The sequence below is a fragment of the Haliotis rubra genome, unplaced genomic scaffold (assembly GCF_003918875.1).
Source record: "Haliotis rubra isolate DU_JTF1 unplaced genomic scaffold, ASM391887v1 Scf1039, whole genome shotgun sequence".
Taxonomy (NCBI): domain Eukaryota; kingdom Metazoa; phylum Mollusca; class Gastropoda; order Lepetellida; family Haliotidae; genus Haliotis; species Haliotis rubra.
In genome coordinates, this window is record NW_025764936.1 from 132,197 (window position 1) to 142,593 (window position 10,397).

A 10,397-nucleotide genomic window follows, 5' to 3' on the forward strand; every position below is an offset into this window, starting at 1 on the left:
AACAGATATTGGGAGCCTATTCTGCCCTAGAATCCTGATACAGATGGCCAATGTCTCTACTGACTGACCTGCCATGGGGGATCTGATGGACACAGTGGAAGCCTCTGTGTACCCCCAGTAGGTGTAGGGCTGTATGGACACGGTCATCTGGGTGTAGGGGGACAGGCCTTCTATTGGGTGCCACGTCTTGGATGTTATCTGAAACAAACATCTCATCTGAGAACACTGATGGTACAATACTGACAAATTTATGGATAACAACTTCTTTTATTTTGAGAGTGCAATGTTTCAATACAGATTCTGGTATTATTGTCCATTGCATGTCTTGACAAATATCAGAAGCAATCATTTGAGGGAATACAGTAACTGTAGTTATAATGAACTCAAGCAGACCACTAACTTTAGTTCGCTATAACCATAGTTACTAATACCCTTTTAGAGATGTAGCTGCCCAAAATATACAGCATTTGAGTTGTATACAGTAAAAAGTACCAGTTAATATTTCCGGCAGTTTGTAGTTACTAAGCGTGTTCATCAGCCCAAAATGTACAGTAGTTTACCGTACTTTCATGTTTCACATTTGATGGTGCCATTTGGTATTACATCAAATTATAAGAGGTCTGGAGAAGGAAAACTTACGACATGTGTGGATCTGTGAGCAATCTGAATGTAGACCTTGTAAAAGACCTTCCCGTATGTGACATTGTGGGCCTGGTCCCAGGTCAGGTTGAAATTGTATGATGGCCCCACCACCTTGATGGCAGTCGCCCATAATGGTTTGGGAATCACACGTAGAGAAGAAGCATCAAAACCATCTACAAACATATATTCAACTTTGATCAACATGTCCAAACTTAAAATCAGCATGGCTGAACTTCACAACTTGTCATATGCAAATATCAACTTTACATCTGCATGTCCAAACATAACAGCATGTCTGAACTTTACATCAGCATGTCTAAACTTTACATCAGCTATCTAAACTTTACATCAGCTATCTAAACTTTACATCAGCTATCTAAACTTTACATCAGCATGTCTAAACTTTACATCAGCTATCTAAACTTTACATCAGCATGTCTAAACTTAACAGCATGTCTGAATGTCGCAACTTGTCCAAGCAAATGTCACCTTTACATCTGCATGTCTAAACTTTACATCAGCTATCTAAACTTTACATCAGCATGTCTAAACTTTACATCAGCTATTTAAACTTTACATCAGCATGTCTAAACTTTACATCAGCATGTCTGAACTTAACAGCATGTCTGAACTTTAGATCTGCATGTCTAAACTTTACATCAGCATGTCAAACCTATACATCAGCATGTGAAAACTTTACATCAGCATGTCTAAACTTTACATCAGCTATCTAAACTTTACATCAGCATGTCTAAACATCAGCTATCTAAACTCTAAACTTTACACCAGCTATCTAAACTTTACATCAGCATGTCTAAACTTAACAGCATGTCTGAATGTCGCAACTTGTTTAAGCAAATGTCACCTTTACATCTGCATGTCTAAACTTTACATCAGCACGTCTACATTTTACATCAGCATGTCTAAACTTTACATCAGCATGTCTAAACTTTACATTTGCATGTCAGCACTCACCAGGAAAGCTGTGTATGCTGGGGTGTTTCACTGAGAATGCTGTGATGTTGGAGAAGTGGGGGCTGACGATGGAGGTGTTTTTACAGTCCATGTCTCCCACAACCAAGGCATTTGACTGGTCCATCCAGAACAGGTGGTGAGAGTAGTACTGGATGCCTGAATATCTGGAAAATGGATAGATAACTGGCCTGTAGCATGAATATCTGGAATATGGTGAAACAAATGACCTACAGCCTGAATATCTGGAATATGGTGAAACAAATGACCTACAGCCTGACTATCTGGAATATGGTGAAACAAATGACCTACAGCCTGACTATCTGGAATATGGTGAAACAAATGACCTACAGCCTGACTATCTGGAATATGGTGAAACAAATGACCTACAGCCTGACTATCTGGAATATGGTGAAATAAACGACCTACAGCCTGACTATCTGGAATATGGTGAAACAAACGACCTACAGCCTGACTATCTGGAATATGGTGAAACATAGTAACCACGACACAGTGGGATACCTCCTCCAAAATTACCAAAAACAGTATTTCTCTCCAAATCTGCAGTGAAACCAACACACAGTAAACCCCATGCTAGTTGTTTGATAAAAGATACAACTGGACACTTATTTATATTTGATTCAGCCCACAGAGAGAACTCATGACACACGATATGGTTCAAACGTTACATGCAGATGCTTATATATCTGTTGACATTACTCATTCAGATGGACTGGACTTTTGAAAAGGTCACTTTCTATATTTACAATGCTTGGAACTTTAAAACTTCTCAATGGGTGACAGCTATTATTCATAATGTCTGCATTAGCAATATTCTGACATTCAAATGACACTTAAAAGCTGTTGTTTACTTAAACACAAATTCAAACAAAGAGTATTGGACCTAAACTTTATAAAATTTTGACTTTTTCCCCATCGGTTGTCGTCCCAGACGTGATCTACATAAGATGTTAATGACAACATAATCATGTGAGAATCCCACTGTAATCTAACCATTAAGTTGAAATTGCAAAATGAGGATAAATTGGACACATGACTGACATTTTGACTATCACAGCTTGAATGAAAAAAATACAGGCAGGGCCTGGTTGAATATTTAGCAGGTTATTTGAAAGTCAGACTGACGTGTCATTGCTAGGTTTGTCATCTGTAAGGCTATTCCACTGTTCACTCCTCTGTCACCTTCAATGGGTCATCATCATTACATCCTGGTTCATCCTTTCTCAGTCCTGAAATCCACCCATTAGCTGTAGCAGACGTCAAAGGCAATCACCACACCATGCCGCTCTCACACTTTTCAACATGCTGGTCCATCCCTTCCTATCCAGTCATCCACTCCTGCAACTGAAGCAGGCTTCAAGGACAATCACTATGTCCACCGTGCCATTCATCCTGTCCACATCATTTGTTTCATCCCTTCCTATCCAGTCATCCACTCCTGGAACTGATGCAGGCTTCAAGGACAATCACTATGTCTGCTTTGCCATTCATCCTGTCACCATCTGTGTGCTTAATCCCTTCCCATCCTGTCAAGCACTCCTTTAGCCACTGGAAATTCCAAGAACTATGCCTGTGTTCAAGCTCTCAACAAAACACAACTTCATCTCTTCTCTGTCCTCCACCCTCCCAGTTTTGTCCCTACCCTATACTACCTGTGAAGATCTGGGTTATGCTCATGCTGTTGATCACTGGATTGTGTGGTCCAGACTGGATCATATACATACCGCCACCATATAGCTGGAATATTGCTGAGTGTGGCGTTTAACAACAAACAAGCCATCCCTACCCTATATTTCTTTCATATGCAGTATGCATACTATAATGTCTTGCTGTAACCATTCTACTCCTCAATGTTGCTTATCTGCTCTAATGCTTGATGTCTGTCACACCAAAAAGGCATTGATTTCCCCCATCTATTCTCTCTTGAAACACACTACCAAACAAGTCTCAAAACCAATTTACAGCAAATCCCTTATTTTCCGACACAACAGTCAGTATTTGACTGTACATCTATGTCCTTGGCACTGAGATATCTAACTGTTATGCAAATGTGTGATAATACTGTATGTCATAAAAACATGAAAAAAGGTTCATTTTCAATTAAACACATTGCAATATTGGCCTGTTCAGGTGTATTTCAGATGTGAGTGAGTGAGTTTGGTTTTAGGCAGCAATATCAAGGCAGGTGGGAACCAGAAATGAGCTTAACATATTGTACCCCTGTATGGAATCGAACCCTGGTTTTCAGGCATGATGAGCGAAGGCTTTAACAACAAGACTACCCCATCGCCCCATTTCAAATCAGAAAACCAGAACGAAAAATTGAAATATACTTTGACAAGTAAAGTTATTACTACAACTACAGTGACCTACAAAGCATGGACTTTGCAGTCTCCTCTCTCACTCCATAGGTTGAGCCACGGTAAATGTCAGTGTATCAATCAGTACACAAGCAGCAGGTTCCCTCCAGCTGGCTGTCAACTGACACACATTCTCACCAAATACACACCATTATCTCACACCCTATCACAAAATAATTTACACTTGTTTGTCTCACAACTATTCATCAGGATGTTTTTGAAAGGTCTTGTTAGATTTTTCCATTCATCTCTAAGCCGTTTAAACTATATACGTAGAGGTATATTGAGTAAGAATAATATTGTACATTTAACATGTGTCCAAACTAAATGAGAACGGCTGCTGAATAAAATACAAGGAAGAATAATGACCAAAATATAACATTGGAATTGCATTTAATAATCAAAAGGTGGGGTTTTAAACACTGCTACAGCACCTAAGAAACAGGTAGGTTTTTGAGGTTTTCAAGACTGGGACAGATATTAGCTGTATCGACAAGGAGTTCCATACAACATGGGGTATTTTCTGTAATGACTACCAGAGGAAAGTGTGGAAAACTTTTGGATAAAGGAAAGCATAGATGTTTCCCCGTCATTCCAGCCAGATTTTAACAGAAAAACACTGATTACATTCCTAATAACCTTTTTCTTTTCTTTCCTTCAAAAAACTTACATCAAACTCACAGGCAAAATGTGCAAGGATTGGATAAACAAGTGAAACATGGAAGAAACAAGTCAAACATGTATGAGCAAATGTCCCTACGCTGAGATGCTCTTGAAGTTTCCCATTTCCCTGACACTGGTTCGCACATCCATGGCAAGGGACCCCTCGGCACTGATGAGGTCAGCCATATACAGATCCTGGTTCTCAAAGGCATTGATGTACCACAGGACCTTCTTTAAGTCCAGATTGATGACAAGGCTGATGATTTGTTTACCCTGGAAGAATGGCACTGAGTCTATGACAACATGATCCTCGCCATTGAGGAAGGTGGACTCGACGGTGTTGCCTGTGGCCCAGTAGAGTCTCCCAGCAGCGGAGTCAATAGCCATGTCGCGAGCAGTTGCCTGGTATATGAAGTCGCTGGACATACTGTTGATGTCGGACCTCTTGATCTGCGGAGGAATAACAAGTGAACCATAGGTGAGTGAGTGAGTTAAAATTTTACATCACATCGTCAATAGAAGGACAGTATAACAACTAGATTTATCACATATTTTTAAAACTAGTTTGTGAGCATGTAAAGATTTTTAACTATCAATAATTATTGACAAACATTGTATAAAAAGGGGATAGAGATTGCTAACAACCAAAGTGATGCCATTATGCTTAGGGCCGTGAGGACAATACTTCTGCTTCGTGCACAGTTCCCCAGCAGGATTTATACCATCCCTTCAGCTGCTAGCATAGGTGAAACTCCACTATGTTTAGTCTTTACTGGTGAAACAATAAAAAACCATACTGCAGCACTGACTACAGCTCAACCAGGGTTTACACTGCTCTTTCAGGAACTTCATTAAAGGCTTAATCTGGCCCCGGACATGCATTGATCACAAATTTCAACACTTTGTCAAATCCTTCCACAAGTTGGATTTCCCAAGTTTAATCCTTAATATCAAAATCTATAAGTGACATTTTAGAAGCTGTAGTATCAAAAGAATCTTAATGATTAAACAATGTTTTAAAACACATGCTTCCATCCCTTACTTGATAAAGGTACACAAACGATCTTTGTGCAACAAGTTCATAAATCTAGGTTAAAAGATGGCAGCTGTGATCGTCATGGCGATAAGGGAATGGTACCCTGTTCACTTACAGTTGTTGATATCTAACAGTCAGTCATGCCTTCCCTAATATCCAGTACAAGTACATACCACTGCCGGCTGATACTCGGACCAGAATATCTTCTTGCCAAACCAGTCATACTCAAGACAGGAAGCTTCACCAGTCTGGGCCATATTTGTCCGTATCTGCTTTGTGTGGTCCAGGATTTGGACATAGCCACCATCTTTGGATACCCACATGAGCATGTTGTTATGCCAGGCTATGTCTGGGAAAGTAAAACAAATAATAAGTTCATTTATGTTTTCCTAAACCAAAATGTAACAAGGCAACACCTATAACTATAACAGATCCTGTGTGGATGGAATGGATATGCTGAATGATGTCCCAAATTTATACTCTTGGCGAAAGTTTTGTTTCAATGATTAAATAAGGTGTCTGTGGTAATATTATTGTTTCCATATTAAATGATTAGTTTCAATGTTTTTGCAATTATTGAATCATAAGAGAGTAGAAAACAGCGTTGGGTTCATTAAATTGGTTTCATTATTTACACAATGTGATCACCAATTTTAATATGCATTCCTCCATGAAAGAATATTGAAACATATTCAAATCAATTCTTGAGGAAAAGATATTACAAAGGAATGTTATCAAGCTATGCCAACTGTTACATAGTTCGTGTTCATTTTATATGAACCCTTTTATCCTTTGGTTCAGTCATTTTTAGTGTTAGAAATGGTATTATTTATAAAAAAATTCATTCACTTGTACATGCACTATGTACTTGCAGATTATCCATTAAGGAACAAATATGCCACAGATTTAAGAATGTTAATTCATCAAACATCCCAGCCATGTTCTCGTGCTTCCATGTATCAAGAATGTAACTCAATTCAGCTCCATGACAATGTTTCCTCTGACGTAAATTGTCCTACCTCTTGCAGAAGTTGTGTTGACCAATGTCTGATTGGTGTTGTCGGATAGATCGGTCTCAATCATCCTCCCGGGCATACTCATTAAAACACGAACTGGTATCTTTTCTGTAAAAAACAAACATATATACTGCCAGTGAACAAGATAAAACATGACTTTTTTGATTGGCATTCTAGAAGTTGGGTAGATGAAGAATGAGGACTAGTTTGATGTATCTACAACTTCTTCATTCTGTATAGGCAATGTTTCGACATAGCTTCTAATTTCACCACTTGCTTGACATTAGAATCTATGTCGAAACATAGCCTATACAGAAAAATGAAGTTGTATATCCATAAAAATTGTCCTCATTCTTCAAGATAAAACATGCCTTAACCTGCCCATTGTCACAGCAGGTTGGGCAGACAGAGGTTAAAGATAAGTGAGTGAGTGAGTCTAGTTTTACGCTGCTTTTAGCAATATTCCAGCAATAACACAGCGGGGGATACCAGATATGGGCTTCACACCATGTGGGGAAGTGAACTTGAGTCTTCTGGGGGACGAGGGAATGCTCTAAACATGAGGTTATCTCACCGTCCCAGTTCAAGATGACATCAGAATTGTTGTCAGTGTTTTATAAACATACATCATATATTTGACTCTACATAAACCAATGAGCCCGGGTTTGTGAAGGCAAATTATAGGGAATGTGCTTTGCTTGGGCTTACCTGCTTTAAGAGTCCTTCCAATGAAAATTTCAGACCAGGGTCCTAGTCCAGATTCAGAAACTGCTCTGACCCGGATGTTGTAACGAGTGTCAGGCTGGAGATTCTGCACCATGATAGAGTTCCCTGTAGTATTGATGGACTGTTCTGTGTTGTCCCTGTCCTCCACATCAAACAAGGACAACTCATAGTCCCACTGGTTCCACGCTCCACGACCTGAAGTGTTGTTGAATGATTACACCTCTCCACATCACATGAGCAACAAAGAGATTTAAACCCTGACTAATGATTGGGGTTGTACTGCCTCACTATATATGTGGTGTTAGCTCATAGTTTACCATGGAACCTGAGCATCCCTTAGGACTATGACAGGCTAGTAATTGTGTGTTCAAATCCCAGATCAGCATCCTATTCTTGAGGTCTGGTCAGCATCAAACTCCTGGCTTCTTTGAGGGGCATTTTAGAAGACGGGAAGTGAAATATTGAACACACTTTATGGATAGCAACTTGTCCTGTTTGACACTGGTACAAGAATCTGTATCAAAATGTCGCACTCACGAAACAAAGAAATTGTTTTCCATAAAGTTTGTTCAATATTGTATCACACTCCTGGGTTTCAAAAAGGCTTTAAAGAAGTCCTTCAGTGCCTACTATTGAACTACAATTGCACATAAATATTCCTAAAAGTCACCCTACTTGTACTGAATGTTTAAAAGTGTCTGTTAATAAATAGTCTTACATATTATTGTTAATGTTTGTATGTCTGTTTGTATTGTGCTCTCTGTTTTAACATGCCATATACCTCTGATGTACACCAAATTCCCTCTTTGGGTAATAAAGTATTATCTTATCTTATCTATCTTACCTCTTTGTTATTAGCCCAACATGAGCCACTAGAATGACCGTCGAGGCCATGAACATGTGCATCTCTTACTCACCTTGATATTGCAGCAATGGCGGTGGGTCCCATTTAATGTGTGCTTCTGTTGGTTCAAATAAAGCTTGGAGGTTCATAGGTGCTGCATGAGGAACTGAAAGACAGAAGAAATTGCTTCATTACATCATGGACCAATTTATTTGCCAAGTAAACAATTTAATAAGACACTAATGGTAATTACAGGTGAAACATCTCAAGGTATCTGGTGAGTGAGTGAGTTTGTTTTTACGCTGCTTTTAGCAATATTCCAAACCAGAAGTTGATTTCACATGCTGATCATGCTGTTGATCACTGGATTGTCTGGTCCAGACTTGATTATTTACAGACCGCCGCCATATAGCTGGAATCAGAGGCCCAGATAAGCTGCGTATCCGGGTACAATACGCAGAGAAAATTTCCAATTAGGCATTGAAAAAATAATTGTTGCGTACCAGTTACGCATTTAAAATGTTAGATACGCAAAAGGTTTAAAACAAATGCGTACGGAATATATTTATAAAAATTGCTTGTGTAATGAAAAAGACATAGATTGCTATCAAGTTGTACTGTTAGTATAGGACAAGTGTTGTACTGTCAGTACAGGATGAGTGAGTTTTTATGAAATCATGTCCATTATATTTAAGTTGGTTTTGATTAGGTATGACATAAGGCAGAACATACCTGCTTAGTAAACTTACTCAATGACATATACTTAGGTGAGTGAAATGACTGAAATACGCACATATTTGAAAGCAGTGGGTAACGGAAAATGAAATACCCACTCAACATTCATAACACCCTCTCCAAAATAATACAGTGGGTACAGTACCCACATGAGCTAAATCTTATCTGGAGCTCTGGCTGGAATATTGCTGAGTGCGGTGTAAAACTAAACTCACTCACTCACTCTAACTATGGTTGTAAAATGTTATACTGGGAACTAAAGCTTCAAAACTTTCTACCTGGTGTTGGCTGCATCCTGGGGTGGTACATGTTCAGTCCTCTGTAGTACTTGTCGAAGAACAGCAGCTCATTATGTCGATACTTCTCAAATCTCGGATCAAATTCTTCACTCATCATCTCTGAGCCATTGGTCCAGTAGAAACGATTATCGTAGCCCGTGAGACTGATGATGTGTTTATAGTTTGGCATAATCACATTGGGTCGAATATCCTGAATATCGGACCCATCTACGAAGGAGGATAGCATGGTGTTCCTTTTGTGGTTGGGGAAATAGAGACGGACTGTCTCAAAGTCAATCATGAAAGCTTTCAGATGGTTGATAGTAACAATTTGGGTTGGTTGAACACGTCGCTTCGGACTTATGTCTGCAAGATCAATACGATATAAACCTTTGCCCTCTCCGTCTTGGGTGAAATAAAGAAATCTGAAATGAAGAAAAAGATATCAACTCTTAAACATTTTTGGTCATTTTTCAAATATTCATCCATTCAGTTTAAACCTGTATTACTCACCCGTTGAAGATATCACTGCTTAGTAATTTTACAATGTTATTACACATTGTGATGCCGTACGTATGACGTCAAAGTGATTTACAGTTATGACGTCACAATGCTAATACCTTTGTCACAATAGTATTAGACCTTGCTTGACTCGCGGAAAGCTGAGTCATCACACTCGTTGAATTTTTAGGACAAAAGTATACTTTGCTTGATATTATTTTGCTAATGTTGGGTGACTAATAAATAAAATACTAAACTATGTCCCGTGTAATACTATATTACACTTTCGCTCATTACATACTCAACCATTCACTCGTGTCATACATATGGTATTACACGGGACATCGTTTAGTATTCTCTATTTCTAACACCAAGGCATTTACTCGTTTCATACATATGGTATTACACGGGACATCATTTAGTATTCTCTATTTCTAACACCAATGCATTTACTCGTTTCATACATATGGTATTACAAGGGGCATCATTTAGTAGGCTCTATTTCTAACACCAATGCATTTACTCGTTTCATACATATGGTATTACAAGGGGCATCATTTAGTATTCACTATTTTCTAACACCAAAGCATTTACTCGTTTCAT

At 38.8% G+C, this 10,397-nt stretch overlaps 1 long non-coding RNA gene across 1 annotated transcript; it reads right to left on the reverse strand.

The window, feature by feature from the left end:
- Nucleotides 1-7,549: 7,549 nt before the first annotated feature.
- Nucleotides 7,550-9,381, reverse strand: LOC124273978. Its single transcript, XR_006897803.1, has 3 exons — nucleotides 9,294-9,381; nucleotides 8,354-8,446; nucleotides 7,550-7,631 (listed from the first exon to the last, which is right to left on the reverse strand). It is a non-coding gene; the product is annotated as an uncharacterized LOC124273978 (long non-coding RNA).
- Between the last annotated feature and the right edge of the window lie 1,016 nt (nucleotides 9,382-10,397).